We start from the raw sequence: 27,637 nt of genomic DNA on the forward strand, positions 1-27,637 counted from the left end.
CCCTGGTGGTCCATTGGTTAAAATTGCACTTCCAATGCAGGTGACGTGGGTTCTATCCCTGGTCAGGGAACTTTGGTAAAGAATCTGCCTGCCAATGCAGGAGACATGGGTTCGATCCCTGGATTGGGATGATCCCCTGGAAAAGGAATGGCAACCCACTCCAGTATTCCTGCCATGGACAAAAGAGTATGGTGGGCCACAGTCCATGGGGTCGAAAAAGAGTCAGACATGACTTAGAAACTAAACAACTCCAACTCCAGCTCAGCTTTCACCAGGTTTTCATGTCCTTGGCTATGTCCATGGAATGGGTAGTAGATGCATTCGTTGGCCAGATGCGAAGGTGCTTTAGACAACTGTGGCCCAGTCTTATTAAGCTGAATCAAATAAATCCTTGTATCGAATTGTAGCCCTTGACTGCAATTGAGAGGGAATCCCATCGAGAGGGATCTTTTAATTAAAAAAAAAAAAAGATTTAGAAATGGGACACGGCTAACAGAGTACTTTGAATATTGCCTCAATAGTTCAATTCTAAAAGAGAAACTTTACAAGGAAAGAAATTTAAGTTAAAAGTATGCGTTATCTCTGGGGATTGCAGTATGGCCGTACAGTATGATGAAATGAAAAGTCTAGGAGCAATAATTTATTTTGACATATAGCATAGTTCATTGTTTCACATGTGCCTCTTCCAATAAATGAAATTTTTGTAAACTTCCTGGCCATTTTGTCCCCCACAGAGCCGCATGTAAAATTTCCACATGGCAAATGGTCAATAAAGATCTATTCCTTTAACATTCAATTCCTAATATCAGTTCAGTTCAGTCGCTCAGTAGTGTCGAACTCTTTGCGACCCCGTGGACTGCAGCATGCCAGGCTTCCCTGTCCGTCACCAACTCCCGGAGCTTGCTCAAACACGTTTTTTGAACGTTGAGTTTTAAGCCAGCTTTTTCACTCTCCTCTTTCACTTTCATCAAGAGGCTCTTTAGTTCTTCTTCGCTTTCTGCCGTAAGTGTGGTGTCATCTGCGTGACTGAGGTTACTGATATTTCTCTAGGCAATCCTGATTCCAGCTTGTGCTGCATCCAGCCCATGTACTCTGCATATAAGTTAAATAAGCAGGGTGAGAATATACAGCCTTGATGTACTCCTTTCCCAATTTAGAACCAGTCTGTGCTTGCTTCTTGACCTGCTTCTAACTGTTGCTTCTTAACCTGCATACAGATTTCTCAAGAGGCAGGTCAGCTGGTCTGGTATTCCCATCTCTTGAAGAATTTCCCAGTTTGTTGTGATCTACACAGTCAAAGTCTTTGGCGTAGTCAATAAAGCAGAAGTAGATGTTTTTCTATAATTCTCTTGCTTTTTCAATGATCTCTTGCTTTTTCAATGGATGTTGGCAATTTGATTTCTGGTTCTTGTGCCTTTTCTAAATCCAGCTTGAACATCCGGAAGTTCACATTTCACGTACTATTGAAATCTGGCTTGGAGAATTTTGAGCATTACTTTGCTAGTGTGTGAGATGAGTGCAATTATGCGATAGTTTGAATATTCTTTGGCATTGCCTTTCTTTGGAATTGGAATGAAAATTGACCTTTTCCAGTATTGTGGCCACTGCTAAGTTTTCCAAATTTGCTGGCATATTGAGTGAAGCACTTTCATAGCATCATCTTTTAGGATTTGAAATAGCTCAACTGGAATTCCATCACCTCTACTAGCTTTGTTCATAGTGATGCTTCCTAAGGCCCACTTGACTTCACATTCCAGGATGTCTGGCTCTAGGTGAGTGATCACACCATTGTGGTTATCTGGGTCCTGAAGATCTTTTTTGTATAGTTCTTCTGTGTATTCTTGCCATCTCTTCTTGATATCTTCTGCTTCTGTTAGGTCCATACCATTTCTGTCATTTATTTTGCCAATTTTTGCATGAAATATTCCCTTGGTATCTCTAATTTTCTTGAAGAGATCTCTAGTCTTTCCTATTCTATTGTTTTCCGCTATTTCTTTGCATTGATCACTGAGGAAGGCTTTCTTATCTCTCCTTGCTATTCTTTGGAACTCTACCTTCAAATGGGTATACCTTTCCTTTTCTCCTTTGCTTTTCGCTTCTCTTCTTTTTTCAGCTATTTGTAAGGCCTCCTCAGACAATCATTTTGCCTTTTTGTATTTTTTTTTCATTCTTTAACATTAAATTCCTAATATATTGCCACCTAATAAGAGATTCACCTCTGGGCATGGTGGCTTATGACTTATCCCACACGTGTAGGTGGGTATTTCCTGGATGACTATAGTCAACCCAGGGCCAGATTTTTACACCTACACAAATCCTATCCTCCAGTGAGAAAAGCAAGCTGAGAAGGGAACTAAAGTGAAAGAACAATGTGACTGGGATTGTTTAATATTATAATTTGAGGAATAAATAATGGAACCTGGAAAAAATAAGTTAAACTCATAGAATATGGAGGTCGAAGTATTGACTGTGGCTCTGGTTGCTTGTAGCTGGGCTCAAGCGTGCTAGTGAAAGGCTTGACTTGCAGAAGAGGAGCACGAGGCAGAACACGCAAAAGAGGGAGACAGAAAAAGAGAAAGACGAAAGGGGAAGAAAGGCCACATAGCACCATTCATTCGCACTTTATTTTTTTCCTACGCAGTCTCCTTTAAGTATTCCTTTAATAGGTCCTCTGCTGTTGTTCAGACTAACTTCTTCCTGCCGTGTACCAGGGTCACATTTAGATTTTATACACGCACACACACACACACACATCTACAGGAGAAATACCCATTTTCCTCCTAAAGTAACTTGATTCTCCAAATGGAGAGTCTTTCTCTTCTCTCTTTGTTTGGGGGCGTGTCTGGGTCTAGGTCGGGTTGCAGCCACGCATAGATCTCTGTAGTCCACGAAACAGTTCTTGCACCAATGAAGATGTATGGGAAGACAGTGCCAAGGTGCTCACCGGTACACAGGCACCAACAGAGAACCAACAGGCCAGCGGATGCAGGATGATTAGGAGCCCTGCACGGCCCGAGCAGGCACTGGAATCATTCATTCTGAGGCTTCCAGGGCGGGTAATGACAAGTTTACCCACAGAAATGAAAAGCTATAGAATCCGCTTGCCAGTGCAGGAGACGTGGGTTCCAATCCCTGGGTTGGGAAGACTCCCTTGGAGAAGGCAATAGCAACCCACTCCAGCATTCTTGCCTGGGAAATCCCATGGGCAGAGGAGCCTGGTGGGCTACAGTCCATGGGGTCGCAAAGAGTCGGACACGACTGAGCGACCAAACAATGTCTCAGCAAGTCAATTTAAAAACTTAAATATGAGGAGAAGGAGTAATGGGTGAAAAGTAAATCAACCAGCATTATAGAATGGAGTCTTTGAGAGTCCAGTGAGTGTGACTGGAGGCCCTGGGAGAGGCAGCACACTTCATTGTATTCAGCACAAAGCCCCTAAAGCTGAGAGCAGGAAATCCTGTTGTTCCCGCCTGTGTCCTCAGCTGAGGTCCCCAGATACCATCAGTATTCCTGAGCTAGCCAGCCGAGACCTCTCTGACACGCGAAGGGGTGCAGGACACGATATGCTTTAGAAAGTTGGTAGAAAAGTCACTGTTGTTGAGGCCAATAAGACATTGATCCAAGGGTGCTGTCCTAGGGGGAGATGAGAGAGTTATAATGATGACAAAGATTAAGGAGATCGGACTAAACCCTCAACTGAGCTTACAGTCTGCAAAGATGCTATGGAAGGTAGCTGAAGGCAAATGAAGATTCCCTGTCAGCCCAGCCCTGCAGAAGAAACCATGAGTGTGAGGCCCAGCAAGCTGTGTTTTCACAAGCCCCCCTGATGCCTGGAAAGTTTGTACCCCTTAGCCCTTGGTGAGGTGTGTGGAAAGTGATTATTAATGACATTTTACACGTCAACATTTGTGAATAATTTACATGTCAGTTGCAAAGATTTTTTTAAACTACAGACCTCCAATCCACCCAACTCCATCTGAGTTGGAACCTTTGGGTGTGGCTTTGGGTGTCGTAGCCAAGAACACGGATTGCAAGTTCCCCCAGGTGACTCTTATGATCAGCCCGTTGTGGCGACCACTGGTCTATAAGAGCCAATTAACAAAAATTAAATAAAATCATGGAATTCTTGAAGGAGGTCCCTCAGAGAACAGGTTTCCCTACCCCCCATGAATCCCCAACTTTTAAAACTAACAGCAGAGGAACTCTGATGCCTGAAGCAGAAGAGATCACTTGACACCCTCCCACCCCCACAGGAGCTGCTATGACTATAAAAATCTAGTACTCCCCTTGGTGTGACTGACTGTCCAAGGGCTAAGGAAGTCCTGAGAATGTAGGACTTCCAGTTTTAAAACGGGGACAGTCCCTGTTTTGTCTAGGCTCTGATCTATGCTACTTTCCAGGTCTGGCCAGCGGGACTGTCCCTTCTTGGCTTTGGGATGGGATGATGGTGTTGGTGTCGGTGGTGATGATGCCATCTTACTGCAGGATCCAGACTACCGTGTTTTTGTTTTTTAACTTTCTCTTTATTCCCTAATTCCAGACGGATGTAAAGAAACACTACCCTCATTTTGTGTGTTAAGATACTTTAAAATACTCTTGTACCCACGCCTTTGTATACATCTGCTCTGTTTTACAAGCCCTCAGGTGCAATATGCTGCAGGCTGACAGACAGAACCTTTGGTCTGGCTTCTGTGTAGCTTCCTGGTATTGCTGTGGACCTCTTGTGTCTTGCTGAGGTCTGTGTATTAGCCAGAATTCTTGAGGTTGCCAGTAAAGGAAACCTAACCGCTCACAGCTGAGGAAAATAAAAGGATGGAAGGTATTGGCTCTTGCCACAGAAAAGAGCTTTGGTGGCAGCTGGATACAAGAAGCTCAGTCTCGTCAGGACTGAGTCTCTCTCTCTCTCTCCCTGAACTCACTCAAGCTGGCTCTTCCAACATGGTAACAGGATGCGCCTAGCAGTTTCAGACACACACTGCCTTCTCTCAACAACCCGGCTGACTGCATCTCATTGCCGATAGCTTGTGTAAGAGTCCCTGGATTGACCCTCCTCGGGTTGACGTGTGTCTTGTGCCCATTCCTAAGCCAGGACTGTAGCCAGGACAATGGAGAGTTCTGATTGGCCAGTGGTAGGCATTTACCTGCCCCCATCACATCTGATCATGCCTTCAACAGCGTGCACCCCGTTTTCCTCCTCCACCCCCACGCAGCTGAGCTCTAAGTACTATTTTGCCCTGAAACACCAGGCTGTGTGAGTCCAAGGCCATGATCATCCATTCTAATGTTTAAGACCTACACGTATTTGGCTGAAGCTTGAAGCAATCTGAGAACCAAGGACGGAGGCAGCGGGGTGGGGGGGTGGTGTGGTCCACTGGAATCATGAAGAGCTTTTGCTGGGTTGAGAGGTCTGAAATACAGAGCTCCTGAAAGTCAGGAGCTGGTGATTCACACCCCTTCGGCCCCATCTGGCCCCGCATTTTCCAGCTGGGTCTGTGACATGCGACTCGATCTTTTCTTCAGTGTGTTCCATAGGAAAGGCATAAATAGCCTTAGAGCTCATTTTCTTCCTTCCTTTCTTCCTGTAATTCATACTCAGGCCAACTCGGTTTTGTTCAAACCACAGCCTCTCAGGCTGGCCTGCAAGTTCAGACACAGCTGATTGTTTTAGTCTTCTCTTAAGCCAGGAGTAAAGTTGTACCTTGTGGCTAATTTTTAATCTGTACACCTGATCCCTTTGTAAGCTGAACTCTTAAATCAAATCAGCACAAAAATGCCAGCTCCCCAGAGACATCCGAATCATGACCTCCTAGACCTCTTCCCACCCGGACACACACCTAAGACCTTTCCAACTCTTACAGAAAGTTGCTTTCTTCTACCCATCAGTAAGGTAGTCTTTTTTGGACGTGAATCTGAGCAAACTCCGGGAGATAGTGAAAGACAGGGAAGCCTCGTGTGCTGCAGTCCAGGGGGTCACAAAGAGTCTGACACGACTTAGCAACTGAACAACAAGGCAGTGTTTGGGGTCTTAAGCAGTTTTTTCTTTCCTCTTCTTGATCAGCCTAATCTCACTCCATTTGATCCATTTTATTTATACATAATTGCATAATATATCCTTCATTTGGATAAAAAACTAGTTTAAGGACTGATGTTGGAGTTGAAACTCCAATCCTTTGGCCACCTGATGCGAAGCGCTGACTCATTTGAAAAGACCCTGATGCTGGGAAGGATTGAAGGCAGGAGGAGGAGGGGACGACAGAGGATGAGATGGTTGAATGGCATCACGGACTCAATGGACATGAGTTTGGTAAACTCCGGGAGTTGGTGATGGACAGGGAGGCCTGGCGTGCTGTGGTCCATGGGGTCTCAAACAGTCAGACACAACTGAGCGACTGAACTGAACTGAAGGCTGTACAAGCATAGTGATGGAGCCAGGGTGTTACTTTTCTAGAGCTGCATAACACAGTACCAAACCTGTTGGCTTAAAATGACGAAACGTGTTCTCTCACCGTCCCGGAGTGAGTGAGTGAGTGAAAGTTGTTCAGTCAGGTCCAACTCTTTGAGACCCCATGGTCTGTAGCCCACCAGGCTCCTCTGCCTATGGAATTCTTCAGACAAGAATACTGGAGTGGGTTGCCATCTCCTTCTCCAGGGGGTCCTCCCAACCCGGGATCGAACCCAGGACTCCTGCATGGCAGGCAGATTCTTTACCATCTGAGTCACCAGTCCCACAGTCCTGGAGACTGGAAGTCTCAAGTCAAGGTGGTGAGGTCATGCGGTCTCCAGAGCCTCTAGGGGAGGAGCCCTGCTTGCCTCTCCCAGTTTCTGGCATGTTCCCAGATGTTCCTTGGCTCTGGTGACAAGACTCCAGTCTCCTTCCATCTTCACACTGTTGCCTCCTCCCCACGGGTCTCAGGCTGCACACAACTTCTCTTCTCTGCTCATCCGGCCCACAGCCACATTGGACTAGAGCTCACCCTGGAGACCTCATCATAACTTAAGCCTGCAAAGAACCTATTTCCAAATAATGCCACATTCACAGGTGCTGGGCATTAGGACCACAAGGTATCTTTTTTAGAGGAGAGAGTAAAGGACACAATTCAACCAATAACAGGCACATAAGAGAGAACAAGAGAGAAACAAGGGATGGAAAAAATGACTCTTTGATCTTGGGCAACCCAAACGTGGAACCTCATCTCAGAGGCTGTTTGCCAAGAAGGTGCTTGAGACCCCTGCCAGGAGCATCTCAAGATGGGGGGAAAGGGCCTAGTAATGAATGTGACAGCTAAAAGTGGAAGGGACCCCCTGGAGGGCGAGGAGGCAGAGAAACACCCGCGTTCCAAGAGCCTACCGTGTGTTCCACCCATTTTTATCACCTCGGATCCCCCAATCACTCTACTAAGTAACTACACTCATCCTCACTTAACAGATGGGAAAATAGAGATTCTAAGTCAGGAGAGCCAGGGCTGTGGGTAGAAGAACGGGATCGTCATCATTAATATTACCATTATTTTTATGATTAATAGCTCTCAGTTCTCACGTGCCTACTGGGGGATCTTCCCAATCCAGGGATCGAACCTGGGTCTCCTGCATGGCAGGCAGATTCTTTACCAACTGAGCTACCAGGGAAGTCCACCAAGGACATTACCTGTTAATAAATTAGTTAAACTCCCCACAGTTCTGAGGAATAGACAGTGTCAGCCTTACACAGATGGGAAACTGAAGCTCAGACAGGTTAAGTCACTTACCTGAAGACAGTTAATAATGAACTGAGCGAGCATTCAAACTCCAACCATTGCGCCATGTCGCCTGGGAGGAGGGGTGGCATTAAGACACCCAAATTAACACTGACCTAGCTTCAGAGAAAGAAGCTGCCAGAAGAAGCTGAGCAGAATGAAACAAAGCAACATAAACAACAGCGTGTTCCTGGGGAACAGGCGAGAGTGAAGAGGCGAGCTCGGATCCATGAAACAGAGGCCAAACTCTGATTGTTCCAAGGCACAGCAGGCTGGGCTCGGTGTAAACGTCTGTGCTGCCTACCTGGAGAGGCTTCCTCTGCTCTATCTGCGCTTGGATGGCTGCGGTGTAGACGACTCACTTCTCTGGAGAAGAGATAAGAGGGGGGAAGGCTGGGGTCCCCAAGCCCCAGACTTCTGGGGATAAGCTGTCCTGTGTCCAGTGAGAGGGAGCAGAAGGGCCCGGGCGTGTTAACACTGCAGGAGAGGAAACCCGGGACACGGCGGGATAAGGGGAGCCCTGTGGCGAGCACTGCAGGTGGAGTGCGAGCCGTGGAGGGCCGGCCGGGCCGTGTGCTTGTAGACGGCAGCTGTGGACGCGGTGCCAACAAGCTGGCCTGCCTCTGCTGTCTGCCAGGGGCCCACCGAACAGTTTATCTATCGTTCCCTAACCACTGCGCTGTTAAAAGCCTTCGGAGTCCCCGCCTTGTTGTATGCGGGGGGAAGCCCTGACTCCTCTCAAGGCGGAGGCCCCTCCCGACCCAGCTTGGGCTTCCAGCTCCCAGTCTCCCGTCCCCCTGACCTGGAGCTCAGCCACATGCCCCGGCCCTGGGCCTCCTCAGCCCTTCAGTCTGCCCTCTCGGTTTCCCCGGCTCCCTTCCCACCTCTTTTCCTTCCTGGCCTCTCTGCCCTGCACGTGCCGTCAGCTCCCCCCAGAACGTCTTTTCACTCAGCTCTGTGATCATCTGCCGGCTCCCTCTCATCTTCCTTCAGGACTCCTCCTCTCCCCCAAAACCTCTTCTGATTCTCCCAGGCCTGGCCGACATCCCTTCCTCTCCACAAGCCCCCAAGCATACACCTCCATTCTGTTTACCCAAGCAGCCCAACCCGCTGTCTCCTTGCCCACCTCCCTCCCTCAGGGCGAGTGATGGAGAGGTCTTGCTCAGCATCTTGTTCATAGGCCCCCCAGCCCCGACTACAGCCTCTTGTACAGAGCGGGTGCTCAGTAAGCCTGTTCGCTGGCTGGTGACATTGAGGCCGGGTGGGCCTGCGGCCTTCTGACTTCCCATCTCCTCTGAGAGTCTGTGAGTCTCTATTTCTGCTCCAGCAGTGAGGCACAGAGGACAGGAAGTTGCCAAAGCCAGATGATAAGACTTCTTCTGTTTGGGGCTGCCCACGTCGGCCTGGTCTTCGCAACTTGTAATCCGGGTATTTAAAAGAAAAACTGAACCAAGAGGAAAAAACATAGTTTTGATGAGGCAAGAGCTGCAAAAGAGCTAGCAGTGTAACAGTGACATGGCGTCTCAACCAGCTGTGGCGTGTCCAGATTATATGGAGCCTCTGGTGGCTGTGGGATTGGGAAGGGTGGATGGGGGCGGGCGGCTTTGTGTAGGAGTCAAAAGGACAACTGTCAAAACTGATCTGAGTGTTTCAAAGCCTCTTCTCCCTCAAGGCATTGCCTCTAGAGGTCAGCCTGACACCTGAAATCCTCACCTTAAATGCTTTCTTCTTGAGGCTGGATGTACCGGAAGAGACCAGACAGAAAAGAAATATGTTACCCAGATGGTGTAACCCTTGAAGTCACGTTTGGCCATTAAATGTGTGTGTTAGTTGCTCAGTCATGTCCGACTCCTTGTGACCCCCATGGATTGTAGCCTGCCAGGCCCCTCTGTCCATGGGATTCTCCAGGCAAGAATACTGGAGTGGGTTGCCATTCCCTTCTCCAGGGGAGTCTTCCCGACCCAGGGATCAAACCCAGGTCTCTTGCTTTGCAGGCAAATTCTTTACTGGCCGAGCTGCCGGGATGCCCTTAATTGGCCATTAAGAGCCAATTGTAAATTAGTTTTTCATTGCCCAGACTAGCTCCTGAAGAACTGTGAATGATGAACATCTCAGTTTAGAAGGTTGGGTCAGACTCTGTACACTGCCCATCAGCTCTTTTGAATGTAGAGATACTCTGAGCTGTAGAGATTGAGGATTTTTAGCACAGATTTGCAAGGAAAGAAATTGAGCTGGGAGAGAAGTGACTTGCCCCAAGTTGTAGCTCATAAAGAGGGAAAGACATGGTTGGGCCTCCAGTCTTCACCGCCCCCACCTCCCACAGCACACACCCCCACTACTGCCCCTCTTCACCCCACTTCACCTCCTGGTACTGCTGTATCGGTGGAGAGATGGGTTGGGGGCTGGGCAGCGCGGGCTGGCTCCCCTTTTCCTAAATGTGGAGTCATGAAGGGCAGAGGGGAAGGGGCTGGGGCCTGGAAAGGCTGATGTGAGTGGAGGCAACAGGGAAGTTTGGCTGACCCTGCATAACTCAGCTTCCTGTCAGCCCTGACTCAGTAGCCCTGGACTGAAGCTGGCTGTCCGGGCTCCACAGAGAGAAAAGGTTTTCACAGCCTCTCTGCGTGAGGCTCTGAACACAGACTCAGGCTGCTGCCCGCAGCAGTTACTGGTTGAGTGATCAAAGGCAGTCAGGGAGCCTTGAAAAGCTGAGCGGGCTGGGTGCGGGGGTAGGGGTGGGGGGCAGTGGGACTGCTCAGTCAACAACCAGCCTGGATCCGCTCCCCAGCGCTAACCTCCCCTCCCCAGCCCTAACCTCCCCTCCTCCCCAGGAAGAGTCCATGCCAGTCTTGGAGGGAAAGTCTGGAGATAAATCCAAGACAGAGCCAAGCCCTCCCTACCTGCGAATTCTAGTGTGTGCCTCATAATAAGAATTTTTCCACCCAGCAAACAGAGGGGGCCTTTGAACTCACCTGGGGGCCTCTGAGCCTTCTCCTGACCACACAGCAAAAGTGAACCACAGATATCTGCTTCCTCCTTAAAGAGCATTGCTCTTTGGGGTGGGTCTCTAACACCTATCACTGTTCTCTGATCTGGTAAAGGACCATCCTCTTCATTGTATTTGGCTTCCCCGGGTGGCTCAGATGGTAAAGAATCTGCCTGCAAGGCAGGAGACACTGATTTGATCCCTGGGATAGGGAAGATCCTCCAGAGAAGGAAATGGCAACCCATTCCATTCTCTTGCCTGGAGAATTCCATGGACAGAGGAACTTGGTGGGCTACAGTCCATGGGGTCCCAAAGAGTTGGACACGATTGAGCGACTAACACTTTCACTTTCTTCTCATCACTGTGTAAGAGACTGCTGAATCAGCACCCACTGCAGAAAATTGCCTTCTATGTAACATACAAGATACAGACCCTACATCCAGGGGCATGTTTATTCATTCGACGAGTGCTTACTGAGAACTTCTATGAGCCAGACTGTCCTTGGTACGGAAGAGGACGGACAAGCTCTCTGTTCTCGTGGAGCTTGTGTCCCAGTGGTGGGGACACAAGGAAGCCAAGAAAGCAAATAGAGACACTAGGCTGTAACCAGAGAGTGCCAAGTGCCATCAAGAAGCGAAAGTGGGTAGTGTGGCATAAGAGACCCTTCAGATAGAGAGGTCTCAGGAGCTGGGACCTGGGGGGTCCAGGAGTCAGAGCCTTGGGGCAAAGAGAATGAGGGGCAGAGTGGTGTTTAAGGAACAGCGGAAGGCCGGTGGGCTGCAGGGCTTGAGCAGCAGGCAGGCTTGAGAGTTGTTAACACCCTCTTCTGTCACACTGACCCGGCCTTTTGATCTCGGCCTAAGATACCTTTCACCAGCACCGCTTTGCTGACTTCTAGATACTGGTATTTACAACCAGCTCGTGATGTTGTGTACTTTGAACACTCTACAAGTGTTCTTGGGGTTGAAAAGAAGATCCTCTCTCCTCCAGAAAGGCTGCTGGGAGACTTGGGGCAGGGCACGGGACTCAGGGCGCTCTTAGTGTGGTTGGGCAGTCTGAGGTTCCCTGGAAATGAAGCCGTGATGGCGGGGAGAGGCAGCTCTGATTCCTCATGCAGAGCTAAAGTTGGTTCAAGTGCAGTGCACACACACACACACACTCACACCTGCTACCTCAGGGTTCACTTTTCCATCTCCTCCACCTCTGTCCTATACACGGAGATAAGCAAGGTAACACCACAAGTATAAGCTGAAACCCCAAAATCCCCTCACACAGTGTCCCAGACGATATACTGTTGAAATAAGTCATAAATGTCGTGGTGTCTTGTTACCCCAACCAACTTTTCTCCATTTGGTTCAAAGCACTGATCAGCACATCTTCCGCATCTCCCATCCCCGACTCCCAGCAACTCCCTGGTAAATCTTAGATATTCCCTACGTGGGGGAGGGCGGATTTCTGGTCCCTCTTTCCAGGCCCCCTTTCCAACCACCCTGTCCCACACAAGATCTTTCACACTGTGCCTTTCTTTTCTGATGTCTTCTCTACTTTTACTCAATGGACACGAGTTTGAGCAAACTCCAGGAGATGGTGAAGGACAGGGAAGCCTGGCGTGCTGCAGACCATGGGGCCGCAAAGAGTCAGACACGACCAAGTGACTGAACAGCAAGTACTTTCACAAGAACCTCCCAGATTCCTTTTGTTTCCGTTGGAAGAGCTGACTCCTAGCATTTGTAACTCTGACAGTCAGAAGGTCATGGAATGAGAAGTATGAGTTCTCCCCTCCTCTCCCCCATCCCTGAGTCTTAATCTCGTTTCTTTAAATATTCTCTAATGGGGGTGGGGGACTGGTGTCAGAGAAGAAAGAAGGATGAAAAGGAAGAGAAGACTCAAAAATACACAAAGGTACCTGCTTTCTGAACTTTGGAGCTGGAGAAGCTATAACCAGGATGGCAGGTGGGAGGGGACCTCAGGGGACAGTAACCCTTAGAATTCAGTCCCTGTGGGAGAAGTCACCATGAGGTGGCCGTTTGCCTTGGAGGAGGTACCGATGAGGGCGCATACTTCAGAACCATCCAGATGGTTCTGGGTGTTGGAATCTCATTTTATCAGCTGTGACCTGGAATAAACATGCCCTTAGTTGAAGCTTGGAATCCAGTTCGCTCTTCACGTTGAACAGGTGTGACTCTTAGGACAGGAGTGTGAACGATGCTGTTGGATATTTCACCCCAGGCCCCTTCCAAATGTTCTTCTTCCTTGAATGAGTCTACCTTGAATGTCTTCAGTGGGCGGAGCTTCCCATATGGTGGACCTGGTGGGTTTTTCTCAATTGTCTGGACTTTGACGCTAAATGAGGCACCTACCTCTTGAGAACTGAGGCCACTCTCATATTCTAGTATTATGCCCCCCACAAGTACTTATCAGTACTTTTTATAGCCAGAGATATGTCAGGCCCAGGTGGCACAAAGTCCACAGTTTTAAGAGAGTTTATTCTTACTGATTTTCAAAAAGAACAAAAAGGGGCTTCGGGTGGTAGGTCTCAGGAAGATCAATAGCAGCCCACTCATCTGTATCTATCGCTTGCCAACTGCAGCTCCACTTGCCCCTGTTATTTTCCTAACTCCCAAGTTATACCTCTATTTTCTAGTGGGTAAAGTACAAAAAAAAAAAAAAAAAAGCCGAGGAAATATTTACTGTAAGCATCCATAGTTCACCTGAGAGCCTGGGTGAAGTGTCTCATGTGCTGTGCCAACTGTTCACATGTTTAGTCCAGGTTACTGTTTTACTCAGGTGTCTTGCCTTTTAACTTGGAGTTAGACTAAAATATAGTGTCCTGAGCTTCATAATATTTCAGTGTATCTTTATTTTAGCCCATCTACTCAATTTTACATTTGATAACAGTAAAGGAAGTCAATTCATTCACTCATTTATCCATCCATCGATCCATTCATTCAACATTTATTACATTGTGTATAATGTGAGACAGCTGGATGGCATCATCAATGCAATGGACATGAACCTGGGCAAACTTTGGGAGAGGGTGAGAGAAGAGAGGGCTGGCTCTGCAATCCGAGGGGTCACAAAGAGTCAGACACGACAGGGCGACTGAACAACAACAAATGTGCCAAGTGGTGTTCTTAGCACTGTTGACAGAAAAGAAGTAAGTGGACAGACGTCTGTGCCCACATGGAAGTTACATTCTAGAAATGAGGATAAAACAACACAAACAGAATATACAGTGTGCTGCCGCTGCTGCTGCTAAGTCGCTCCAGTCGTGTCTGACTCTTAGTGACCCCATGGACTGTAACCCACCAGGCTCCTCCATCCATGGGATTTTCCAAGCAAGAGTCCTGATAAATATGGGACCATGATATATATATGGTCCCATATTTATCATATATATCATATATATGCTATGCTAAGTCACTTCAGGCGTGTCCGACTCTGTGCAACCCCATAGATGGCAGCCCACCAGGCTCCCCCATCCCTGGGATTCTCCAGGCAAGAACATTGGAGTGGGTTGCCATTTCCTTCTCCAATGCGTGAAGTGAAAAGTGAAAGTGAAGTCTCTCAGTCGTGTCTGACTCTTCCCGACCCCATGGACTGCAGCCTACCAGGCTCCTCCGTCCATGGGATTTTCCAGGCAAGAGTGCTGGAGTGGGGTGCCACTGCCTTCTCCGATATCATATATGTCCCCATATATATATGCGGGAGAAAACTAAAAATAAGTATTAGTGGGCCGCAGCTTTAAACAGAGGGGAAAACCTTGCTGAGAAGGTAGCTTAAAACTTTAACCCACCTTGTTCATTTATCTGCTGTAAAATTCACATATTTCAGTGAAGAGATGGATGATTTTGACCAGTGTACACACCCACGACCCTAATCAAGCCATGGAGAAGTCCCATCTCCCTCCCCAGAAAGGGCTGCCCCACTGTTTCATGTCATTCTCCTACGCCCCACCCCCAAGACACCATAGATTTTACTTGTATCTCTATAGATTAGTGTTTCCTGTTAGAATGTCATGTACATGCAATCATATAGCATAAAGTCTTTTGTCCATGGCTTCTTTTTGTCAACTTAATCCGTGTTACTGTATTTATCAATAGTTCTGCTCTTTATTACTAAGTATTAATCCACTGTATGAATATACCATAATTTATGTATTCAATTATTTTTCATTTCTCTTCTTTCATTCTTTCTGTGGTTTCCATCTAGTATTATTTCCCTTTGGACTGAAGGACATCCTTTACCATAGTCTGCTGGTAATGAATTTTCTCAGATGTTGTTTATTTAAGAATGTCTTTATATTTTGAAGAATATTTTTGTTTCATATAGGACTCTGGATGGGCAGGATTTTTCATCCGATACCTAAAGAATGTTGCTTTATGGTCTTCTAGCCTCTATTGTTTCTGATGAAAAATTAGCAGTCATTTTAAACTTAGCTCCCCTGTATATAATTTGTCTTTTTTTTCTACCTGCTTTCAAAATTTTTGTCTTTCTGTTCCGTGTTGAGTAGTTCAACTTTGATGTTCCAATGTAGGATTTTCTTTATCTTTATTCTTGAGCTTCTTGGATTTGTAAGTAATTTTTTAAAAATCTGGAATGCTTGACCGCTGTTACTTCAGATATTTTTTTTTCCATTCTCGCTCTCTATTTTTTCTGGGACACAAATCACACATGTGTTACACTGTTTGTCTGATACTCTTCTACAGGTCCCTGACCCTCTGTTCATTCTTCCTTAATCTTTTTTCTCTCTTTGATGATTTCTACTGAGCTGTTCCCAGCTTCACTGAGTCTTCCTCCATCTTCACTTTAAGGCCGTCCAGTGAGGGACTCATTTCAGGTATAGCACAGGTTTAGAATTTCCACATGACTCTTTTTCTGATACATATTTCTCTACTAAGATCCTTACATATTCATTCATTAGGACATTTTTTTAAAATTAATAAGTATATTTTTAATTTTAATTTTTTGAGTATATATTGTAAAACACATATGTTTTGGATTTTTTACCTTCTAAGTTCAACACTTGGTCCACTTTAAAATCAGGTGGGTTTTTTTCTTACTTCCTTTATTGTCTACTGTGGATTACACAATCTTAGTTTGTGTGTTTGCACATCTACTGATCTATGATTGACTACTGGACATTGTGAATTTTGCATCATAGAGACTTGGGATCAGCAATAAAACATCCTGCTTCGAGGAAAATACTCTATGTCTGCACCACGCAATATAGTAGCAGCTGTTAAACACTTGAACATGACTGAGGAACTGAATTTTAAATTTCATTTAATTTTTGTTAATTTAAGTTTAAATATTCACATATTTACCTCCCAGAACTGCTCAACCTTTATTATATTTGTTTCGGTTTCACCCTCATGGCAGCAGAGGTTTGGTAAGGCTTGGATGGTTCTGCCTGACACGTGTACAGTCCAGCTCTTGGCCATGAAATCATGAGCAAGCATCCCACACACCTGCATAGACTTCTAGGGCTTTGTTTCCAACAGCGGGGCTCCCCTCAAGTTCCCTTCTCCCAAGCATTAAACTCGTGTGCTGGTTATTTTCCATTGCCTGAAAAATCTCTTGTTGCTGTTCAGTTGCTAAGTTGTATCCGACTCTTTGTGACCCCAAGGACTGTAGCCTGCCAGCGGCTACGAGGTCCTGGTCCTAGTCCACGGGCTTTTCTAGGCAAGAATATTAGGAGGGGTTGCCATTTCCTACTCCAGGGGACCTTCCCCACCCAGGATTGAACCCGTGTCTTCTGCATTGGTAGGCAGATTCTTTACCACTGAGCCACCAGGGAAGCCCCCAAAATATCTTAACATCATTATCTTATCCAATTTCCTAATTATCTAACATATAAAGTATCATGTAGTTATAGTACAGCTGAATGGTTTTATTAACTTACTTTAGGAAATTAGATGATGAATGCAAACAGAATCTTGTTGAACCAGAAGCATTTACCATTGTCTCTGTGAAAATGTAGGAAAGAGTCAAGAAATACAGGCAGAGAGAAGTCAGGTGAGTCCTGAAATCCCAGGGCAGTAGCATCTGGGAAGTGAATGATGGCCCTTGAGCCCCAGGAAGGTAATGGATACATTACTCAAAGGTTTTGACTAATGCACGTGGTCTCACATTTCATCTGGCCCAACGTGTAACTAATTGGTCATTTCTATCAGAGCCCACTGGAGAAGAAAAACTTGTTGAAACAAGATCTAGTAAGCCAAGACGGGTCAGTCCTACCCCAAACATAAGCTGTTGTGCTTTGGAGATACCTGTGTAAAACATAAGGAAAGCCAGCTTTAAACCATAGGCTTTAAAGCACGTCTAACAACCCCTTGTGACAAAGGATCCATCTCTTTAATAGGATAAGAGCTGTGGGCAGGCTCAGTCCAGGCTGCAAAGAGAACTTTGGAAATGTTTTCTTCTTGTTTTGATTAAGAAAAGCTGGCTGAGAAGTTTCTGTTCTTCTTATATTAGAACAGGCAGAAAATATCCATCCAGGAAACAAAATGCAGTCCACAAAAAGAATGAGGGATGTGTGTATATTCTAATAAAGAATCCTCTCCAACAAAGAAAACTCAGCCATCAAATCAAGGTACAGCCAGAATGATGTTTATAGTATAAGATCATTAGTGTAAAAAATGAAATATAAGTATGCACAGACATAAAAGAGGCAGGCTCTGGGGAAGGGAGTTGAGTAGCTGAGAGTAAGCAGGGAACTTATTTTTCAGTCTATCCTTCAACTCTTGAATTTATTTCTACATGTACTTAAATTCAGATAGGTTGTTTTTCTCAGTTGAAAATATTGAAAAGTTTAGGAAAGAAGAAATAACATCCATAATGAAATTTTCAAAAGAGCTGGAATGGGTCCTTCCCTTTTCCATTTGCAAAACAAGCCATAATCACGCCGGACGCTGGGACCTAAATGAGCATTCATTCAATAGATGAGGTTTAGGATACAGTGCTTCTTTCTGACAGTGCACTCAAGGGTCCCTGAGTGTATTCATTTGCTAGGATTGCTGTAAAAAAGTACCACAAACTGAGTTGCTTAAACAACAGCAATTTATTATCTCACAATTCTGGAGGCTTAAAGTCTGACATCAAGGTGTCAACGGGTTGGTTCTTTCTGAGAGCTCTGAAGAAAATCTGTGAGAGTGAGTAAAAGTTGCTCAGTGGTGTCTGACTCTGCGGACTGTACCCCGCCAGGCTCCTCTGTCCATGGGGCTCTCCAGGCAAGAATACTGGAGTAGATTGCCATTTCCTTCTTCAGGGGATCTTCCCAATCCAGGGATTGAACCCAGGTCTCCTGCATTTCATGCAGCTTCTTTACCATCTGAGCCACAAAATCTGTGCCTCTCCTCTAACTTCTGGTGGTTTTCCGGTAATTCTTAGCGTTTCTTGGTTTGTAGAAGCACCACCCCCAGCCCCACCCTCATCTTCTCATGGTGTTCTCCCTCTGTGTGTGTCCAAATTCCCCCTTCTGTAAGGACATCAGTCATATTGGATTGGGAATGACTAATGACTTCATTTTAACTTACCTAATTACATCAGCAAAAAGCTTATTTCCAAATAAGGTCACACTCTGAGGCACGGGGAGCTAGGACTTCAACATATAAATTCAGTTCAGTTCAGTTCAGTCACTCAGTCATGTCCGACTCTTTGCGACCCTATGAACCGCAGCACACCAGGCTTCCCCGTCCATCACCAACTTCTGGAGTCCACCCAAACCCTTGTCCATCGAGTTGGTGATGCCATCCAACCATCTCATCCTCTGTAATCCCCTTCTCCTCCTGCCCTCAATCTTTCCCATCATCGGGGTCTTTTCCAATGAATCAGCTCTTCACATCAGGTGGCCAAAGTATTGGAGTTTCAGCTTCAACATCAGTCCTTCCAGTGAACACCCAGGACTGATCTCCTTTAGGATGGACTGGTTGGATCTCCTTGCTGTCCAAGGGACTCTCAAGAGTCTTCTCCAACACTACAGTTCAAAAGCATCAATTCTTCTGCACTCAGCTTTCTTTATAGTCCAACTCTCACAACCATACATGACCACTGGAAAAACCATAGCCTTGACTAGATGGACCTTTGTTGGCAAAGTAATGTCTCTGCTTTTGAGTATGCTATCTAGGTGGGTCATAACTTTTCTTCCAAGGAGTAAGTGTCTTTTAATTTCATGGCTGCAGTCACCATCTGCAGTGATTTTGGAGCCCCCCAAAATAAAGTCTGACACTGTTTCCACTGTTTCCCCATCTATTTGCCATGAAGTGATGGGACCAGATGCCATGATCTTAGTTTTCTGAATGTTGTTTTAAGCCAACTTTTTCACTCTCCTCTTTCACTTTCATCAAGAGGCTTTTTAGTTCCTCTTCACTTTCTGCCATAAGGGTGGTGTCATCTGCATATCTGAGGTTATTGATATTTCTCCTGGAAATCTTGATTCCAGCTTGTGCTTCTTCCAGCCCAGCATTTCTCATGATGTACTCTGCACATAAGTTAAATAAGCAGGGTGACAATATACAGCCTTGATATACTCCTTTTCCTATTTGGAACCAGTCTGTTGTGCCATGTCCAGTTCTAACTGTTGCTTCCTGACCTGCATACAGGTTTCTCAAGAGGCAGGTCAGGTGGTCAAGAGGGACACAATTCAACCCATAGCCCCAGGTAAACTTCACTTATCCAGACTTACCTTGCTGCAGAGGGGAAGTGTATTGAAATGTGTCTATAAAGCACATCTCCTCACACCCCAAGTGTATAAAGTGGATAAATGCTGGCACAGTTGATTACCTTACCATTTTCGAGGACATTACTATCCTCTGAGGAAAGAGAAAGGCTAAACTTGGTTAATGAAGAATTAATAGTTTCTACAGTCACAGCAGTAAATCGGTAGAACTGATTCCCTCACACGCTCATATCCTGTCCACACCAGCCAAGGGTATAGTCTATCTTTAATGTCTATTAAGCACCTACTGGTGCCTGACACTGCTCTGAGAGCTGAGTAGAGTTGGACAGAGGATCCTCCTTCCCTTCAGGTGTGGAAAACAGACACCCAAAGTAATAATTACGAGATGTAAGTGCTTGTATAGAGATATGAACAAAAAAAGACCCCTAACTCCAGGCGAGAAAGCCTTCCTGTGAGAGGTGATGCTGGGGTTGACTCTTGAGGGTTGGCTCAGAGATAAAGGAGGTGGGTGAGGGCAGGGAGAGGCGAGAAGGAGAAGGGGATGCTGCGTTCAAAGCAGGAGAGATTCAGCCTCCCTTCCGGTGACTGCTGACCAGGATTGGAAACCCAGGAGTTGGCATTGAACCTCAGATGCTGCTGAGGTTCTGAAGCATTTCAGCCATCAGCCTGAGGGTTTTGAACTTCCTTATTCTATAGGAGGGCTTCCCTAATAGCTCAGTTGGTAAAAAAAAAAAAACCCACCTGCAGTGCAGGAGACCCCAGTTCAATTCCTGGGCCTGGAAGATCCCCTGGAGAAGGGATAGGATACCCACTTCAGTATTCTTGGGCTTCCCTTGTGGCTCAGCTGGTAAAGAATCTGCCTGCAGTGTGGGAGAGCAGGGTTCAATCCCTGGGTTGGGAAGATCTCCCACAGAAGGCAAAGACTACCCACTCCAGTATTCTGGCCTGGAGAATTCCATGGACTGTATAGGCCCTGGGGTTGCAAAGAGTTGGACACGATTGAGCGACTTTCACTCACTCACTCATCCTACAGGAAACCCTGGAGCATTTAGAGGAGTTACTTGGTCAGATTTCCTTTACAGAAAGACCTTTCTGAAAGAAAGTGAATAAAGGTGGAAGATTAAAGAGAGGGTAACATGCAAAGAAATTTTTGTAGATAAGGGAAACAATGAGCAATGAACCATGGTCATGATGACAGGAAGAGAGGGGAGAAGGAAGCCTTGTTTTCCCCTATTAGCATGCATACATTTCATTTCCTTAAATTTTTCTATTATTTTCCAGATTATGCAAGTTAATGCAAGCTCATTGGAAAAAACTTTAAATGTGTATGAAATAAAACAAACTGCCAGAATTCTGAAACCCCTTAATTCCAGTTCAGGAATAAGCATGACTGTTTTTGTGTGTATACTATTAGATTTTTTTTTTCAAGATCATATATGTGAACATATGTAATCATTTACTCAAACTGTTTTTTGTAACCTGATTTTTCCACTCTATATATCTTATTTCCCTATTCCACTAAGTGAATTTGTATAACCTGATTTTTAACTGATATGACATATTTATTTAGCCAACCTAGGGGACAGATTTGCAAACTGTTTAAGGACTACAAATAGTGTGCTGAGGTGACTGATGAGCTGTTAAGGCGTGAAAAAAAAAAAAAGGAGAAAACCAGGAAACCCCAACTTCCGGGCAGAAACTTTTCTCTCTGCAGTTGTCTTCCTGTTCAGGTCTGAACTGGAGGGATGGTCAGAGAAAAAAAGACATCCAAAAGGAGTTCGTGAATACGTGTCCTAGTCAATCTCAACAGCGGTGAAAATAAACACTCCTCGGGGCATGCAGACACAGCCCCGTGTTCAGAAACCGCCAGAGCATTCATTAAGAGAGATAAAAATGGCCTGCCCTGAAATCCTCAAAGGATGTGGGTAGATAAGACAAATGCACCCCTAAACACAGCTGCTGGCAGTCCCAAATCCAGCCACACCTGATGAGCCGTCTCAGAGACATGCAAGCAGAGACAGCCTTCTCCACCACGCGGGCAAGCCTTCCCGGGCAGTGCGGCCCTCCCCGCCTCTGCACCGGTCACTCCCCTGATGTCGTCCCCGCTTCCTGGGAGGGCGGCTTGTCCTGGCTCCTCCTTCTCCAAGAGGCTTTGTTTTTGCACAGCGAAGTGGGGAGGACAAGGAGTGGCCCTTTTCAAGAGGCGCCTCAGTCCCCGTGAGGCACAATAAGTCCAGCGGAGGTGAATAATGCAGCTTATTCATTTCCAAAAAATGAAAAGCGGAGCTATTTGGCAACAGACTAATTAATCAGGCACCTCACGATAGGTGCGACTTGGTTTCCATTGTCTAATGCAGCTCCTACCTACACTTCTGGGCCTCTTTAGAAAAGGTTTATGGTTGAAATATAACTTGTGGCTATTGACCAATGAGGAGCTGAAAGACTCCTTTTCATCTTATGAATGTAAAGTAATAAATTTCAGTCACTTTCTTCTTTATGTTCATGGGTCAAGTCTCCGAGCAGAATATAAATAATCTCTTCTCTTGCACCTGAGGTAGACTTTCAGAAGCCAAGGACCTTCCTACCTTCCTTCCTTCCCTTCTTCCTTGTTCTTTTCCCAAAGTGTATGAACGATTTCTCTTCTTACTTTCTTTTTGTCTTAAGGGAAACCATGGGGTTTAGGACTATTCCTTACGTGGAGCTGATAGCAAGGCAGTCTCATAGTATTCTGCCAAAGAGAAAATGTGGGATGCACCTTTATCAAAATGCTCTCCATCATGCACAGTTAATTGAAATCACTTGTTCCCTCATTGAGCATTTATGGACCTGCTACTCCTTTCGTGCCTGGCATTGGATTAGGTGTTGGGAAAGTGTAGGGACCACTGCAACCTAGCCCCCAGCCCTGGCTTCAGGAAGCTCACAGTTGACTCGGGAAGTAATTTCAATAGGACTCGATGGATGATATAATGAAATGTAGCACAGAGTGCAAGATCAGATCAGATAAGTCGCTCAGTCGTGTCCGACTCTTTGCGACCCCATGAATCACAGGACACCAGGCCTCCCTGTCCATCACCAACTCCCAGAGTTCACTCAGACTCATGTCCATCCAGTCAGTGATGCCATCCAGCCATCTCATCCTGTCGTCCCCTTCTCCTCTTGCCCCCAATCCTTCCCATCATCAGAGTCTTTTCCAGTGAGTCAACTCTTTGCATGAGGTGGCCAAAGTACTGGAGTTTCAGCTTTAGCATCATTCCTTCCAAAGAAATCCCAGGGCTGATCTCCTTCAGAATGGACTGGTTGGATCTCCTTGCTGTCCAAGGGACTCTCAAGAGTCTTCTCCAACACCACAGTTCAAAAGCATCAATTCTTCAGCGCTCAGCCTTCTTCACAGTCCAAACTCACATCCATACATGACCACAGGAAAAACCATAGCCTTGACTAGACAGAACTTTGTCGGCAAAGTAATGTCTCTGCTTTTGAATACGCTATCTAGGTTGGTCATAACTTTCCTTCCAAGGAGTAAGCATCTTTTAATTTCATGGCTGCAGTCACCATCTACAAAGGAGAAGCTAATTCAAGGGCTGTCGAGGTTGGTTTCGCAGGGAAGGTGCATATGACTGTGAGCTAACAGTGCATGCTAAGGGGTGGGATTACAAGAAAGCATGAAGTGTTTGAAGAACTGGAAGAACCTCAGGGGGGTGGAAGCAAAGGCGAGAGTCATAGGTACTAACCAGGAGACCCCCGCCCCCATCCTGCAGGTAATAGAGAGCCTCTGATGAGTCTTAAGGGTCTAAGAATAAGGATGATATGGTCAAATGTGCACTCAGTCAAATGTTCCCTGAACCTTTGTTCACTGCACCGCCATATATGAGTGTCATCATTTTACTAAGCTAAAAGCTGAAAGTCCCATTGGAAACCCTACCCTACAGCTCCTGTATTGGAAGCATGAAGGTAGCTCAGGGTTTACAACCCTGGGCTGAGAAAAAGATCAAGGACATTTCATAGATCTTCTTGCTTTACTTTTTCTGTCAGGGCAAAACCCATGTGAACAAAGACCCTCAAATGGTGCTCACGGTGACCAAGATTTTCTGTTTTAATCTTAGATCTTTCATCCTTAAATGCTCGTGAAAGACATGTTGCTTCTGGTTCAAACTTGGGCCAGTGACAAAGCTTTTCATGTTTGTTGACCCAATAATCAGCCATTGCACTCAAAGACTTAGAGTGGATCAGTGTAAAAACAGCTCTTAGTGCATCTGAACTCCAGCCCCCACCCCATAGGCCTGGGCTTGCTGCTGCCACGGGGCCGCTACCACTTCTTCCCAGGGAGGTCTGTGTTTCTTAGCCTGTTTTAACACTAATGTGGATAAACTACTTGTGTCAAATGTGGGTAAATGGCAAACTCACTTAGGAGATTAGCTCACCTCTGTTCCACAGCAAGAGTGGCTGAATGAGATAAACCCAAAGATTTGTGGTGAGACTGGTCTAGTGTCCCTTTTCAGAGAACGGCTCAGGGGTCCTTATGGGAAGGAGGTGGAGCCCCTCTCTGCTTATCTCAGGAGATCAGCTTTAAACACCCTCGTTTCCTCCAGTCAAGCATTCATTATGGAACCGTCATTTTCCATTTAAACATCGTTGAGCTCTTTATTTCTGCAGCCTTCAGCATGGAGATAAAAGGCTCTTAAATCATCCTGCCTCACTGCTACACTGTATTAAATAATCGCCATAGAATGAATGCTTTGTGGCTCCGCCATTCATATGTTGAAACTTAACCCTCAGCTTGATGGTTTAGGAAGTGGAACCTTTGAGAGGTGATTGGGTCGTGAAGGTGGGGCCCTCAGGAATGGGGTTAGTGCTCCTTTAAGGACAGCATAAGGTTGTGCCTTATGCCTTGTGAGGACACAGCAAAAGGATGCTGTCTATGAACCAGGAAGAGGGTTCCCACTAGACAACAAATCTGCTGATGCCCTGACCTTGGAATTACCAGCCTCCAGGGCTATATGAAGTTCTTCCATGGTGGCACTAGAGGTAAAGAAGCCGCCTGCCAATGCAGGAGATGTGAAACATGGGTTCGATTCCCGGGTCAGGGAGATACTTTGGAAGAGGGCATGGCAACCCACTCCAGTATTCTTGTCTGGAAAATCCTACAGACAGAGGAGCCTGGCGGGCTACAGTCCATGGGATTGCAGAGTCGAACACGACTGAAGTGACTCAGCATGCATGCGGAGCCATTTGAAATAGATATTTGCTTATAAGCCACCCAGCCTATGGTATTTTTGTTATAGCAACCTGTACAGACTAAGACAGAAAGTGCTACTGAGAAGTCGGATGCTGCTGTAGCAAATATTTTAAAATGTTGTGTGTGTACGTGTGAAAGTTGCTCAGTCATGTCCGACCCTTTGCGACCCCATGAACCATAGCCTGCCAGGCTCCTCTGTCTGTGGAATTCTCCAGGCCAGAATACTGGAGTGGGTATCCATTCCCTTTTCCAAGGGATCTTCCCAACCCAGGGACTGAACCCAGGTCTCCTATATTGCAGGCAGATTACCATATGAGCCACCAGGGAAGCCCAAGAATACTAGAGCTTAAGATGTGGAGGCATTGCGTAATGAGGATAATGGACAGGGGCTGGGAGAATTTTGAGGTACATGCTAGAAAAATCCTACATGGCGATAAATGGACCAGGTCCATGGGGTCCCAAAGAGTTGGACGTGACTTAGCAATTAAAACAATAATAAGAGTGATTCTGGTGAGAGTTCTGAAAGAAAGGAGAACTGTAGAGACAGCCTTAGTCTTCTTAAATAATACCTAACTAATCATGAGCAGAATGTTGGTAGAAATATGGACAGAAAAGGTCATTCTGAGCGGTCTTAGATGAAAATGAGGAATGTGTTACTGAAAACTAGAGAAAAGGCCATCCCTGTTATAAAGTGCCAAAGAACTTGGCTGAACTGTGTTTGTGTTTTAGTGTTTTGCAGAAAGTGAAACTAGTGAGTGATGAAATCAGATGCATAGCTGAAGCTATTCTAAGCAAAGTGTAGAAGGTACAGCTTGTCCACTCCCTACTGCATATAGTAAAATTTGAGAGGAGAGAAAAAACTTAAAGATGGAATTGTTAAGCAAAAGGAAAGCAGAATTTCAAGATTTGGAAGATTCTCAGCCTGTCCATATGGCAAAAAAATGAAGACGATCGCCAGGCGACTGTTTACTAGGAAATGAGTGTGGATCAGCCATCTGAGGCCAATCGCTATTCCTCAAGACTACGGAAGGATGACCCTGAAGGCAACTTAGAAGTCATCAAACATACCACTCCTATCACAGGCCCAGAGTGCAAGGGCCTAGGGAGCAGAGTGATTTCAAAGCGGCAGGGGTGAGGAGGAGGGGAGGGCACCTTTCTGGGTCAGGTGAGGCAAAATGCCCGTGGAGTGCCTCCAGGTGTGGGATCCCTGCAGAGAGATTCCCTTGGTTTGGGCTGCATCCAGGGGAACCGTGGCATGGACAGGGCCTGCTGGGAGAGACAGAAGGTCCCCGCACAGAGCCGTCATGGGGCAGAGCCTGGCAGAGAACTGTAGTCCGGACACAGATGGAGCCCTAGCAGAGAGCCACCAAGGCGCTGTCCCACAGACACATGGCAGGGGGCGACACTGCCACCCTAGCTGGCCTGGAAGGGGGAGCGTTGAACCAGAGTGTGCTCAAGTCTTAAGTTTCAACGCTGTTTGCCTTGTTCGGTTTTAGACGGAGCTGGGACCTGACATCCCTTTCTTCTTTCCTGTTTCTCCATCAGGATGGGAGGTCGAGCCTCTGCCTGTCCTACCTGTGTGTCTGAGAAGCAACACAGCTTGTCTGGTTTCAGAGATTCACAACTGGGGAGGAATTCGCCACAGGATGACTCATGCCTTGAGTCTTGCCCATTTCTGATTTAGATGATATTAAGATGAGACCTGGGACTGTAGACTTTTGAACTGTTGCTGAAATAAGACTTTGAGAGGTATCTGGGATGGAATGAAGAAATTTTGTATGCAGGATGGATACGGATTTCAGAGGGTCAGGGGCAGAATGCTATAGACTGCAGGTCTATGTCCCCCGCAAAGTTCATATATTAAAACCTAATCCCCAGTGTGCTGATGTTTGGAGGTGAGGCCTTCGGAAGGCTGTTATGTCATGAGTCTTCGAGGATGGGATTAACACCCGTAGAAAAGAGACCCCGAAGCTCTCTTGTCCCTTCCTCTACAGGAGGACATGGGGATAGAATGTCTGTAAACCAGAAAGCAAGCCCTCAGCAGACACCGCATCTGCTGGTGCCTTGATTTTGGACTTCCCAGCCTGCAGAACTGTGGAAAAATAAATTTCTGCTGTGTAGCCCCCAGTCCATAGTATTGGGTTATAAAGAGATCCAACCAGTCCATTCTGAAGGAGATCAGCCCTGGGGTTTCTTTGGAGGCAATGATGCTGAAGCTGAAACTCCAGTACTTTGGCCACCTCACGTGAAGAGTTGACTCATTGGAAAAGACTCTGATGCTGGGAGGGATTGGGGGCAGTAGGAGAAGGGGACGACAGAGGATGAGATGGCTGGATGGCATCACCAACTCGATGGACGTGAGTCTGAGTGAACTCCGGGAGTTGGTGATGGACAGGGAAGCCTGGTGTGCTGTGATTCACGGGGTCGCAAAGAGTCGGACATGACTGAGCAACTGAACTGAACTGAACTGAATCTCGATGGACTGAGACAGAAATAGTTCTTTACACTGTGCTAAATTTACCTACCTTCCCCTGGGCACTTCCTCACCTGTGTCATGTTCAGACAAACTAGTGATTTGTGAAAAAGTTCAAAATTCTGTCTTCTCTCCTGTATTTCTCTGTTGCATCTTTCTAGGCAGAAGAATTCTCATCATTTTTGCTATGCTTATATCACAGTTGCCAGTTCCTGCGATAATTTTGATGGACTTGCTATTTCTGTTCAATCTCCGTTGTGCCCCTTGGGAATGACCAGAGTCTATGCTACCTGCTGCTCCAGTGTGAGCCTATAGGATATTTAAGAAGAGAGGATTTGTGTTTGGTTTGATTTCGTTTTCAGTCTTTTCCCATCTCAAGAAACATGGGTAGATATAGTTTACCAATGAGGCTGGTGACTTCCATCACTAGAGGTCTTGAAAGTTGAGTACACAATATTTCATCAAGGAAAGCTTATACAGTAAGCTGGCTTTTCAATGGATTACATAGACTACAGTCCCTACAACTCAGACC

At 46.2% G+C, this 27,637-nt stretch overlaps 1 protein-coding gene and 1 non-coding gene across 2 annotated transcripts in view; one reads left to right on the plus strand and one right to left on the minus strand.

Moving 5' to 3' along the window:
- The window catches only part of NEDD9 (neural precursor cell expressed, developmentally down-regulated 9), a 189,959-nt gene that overhangs the window by 15,974 nt on the left and 146,348 nt on the right, over window positions 1–27,637 (plus strand). The gene's annotated exons all lie outside the window — the stretch shown is intronic.
- TRNAG-GCC (transfer RNA glycine (anticodon GCC)) lies at window positions 7,555–7,626 on the minus strand. The gene has a single exon. It is a non-coding gene; the product is annotated as a tRNA-Gly (tRNA).

Source organism: Bos taurus, chromosome 23 (genome assembly GCF_002263795.3).
Source record: "Bos taurus isolate L1 Dominette 01449 registration number 42190680 breed Hereford chromosome 23, ARS-UCD2.0, whole genome shotgun sequence".
NCBI classification, from domain to species: domain Eukaryota; kingdom Metazoa; phylum Chordata; class Mammalia; order Artiodactyla; family Bovidae; genus Bos; species Bos taurus.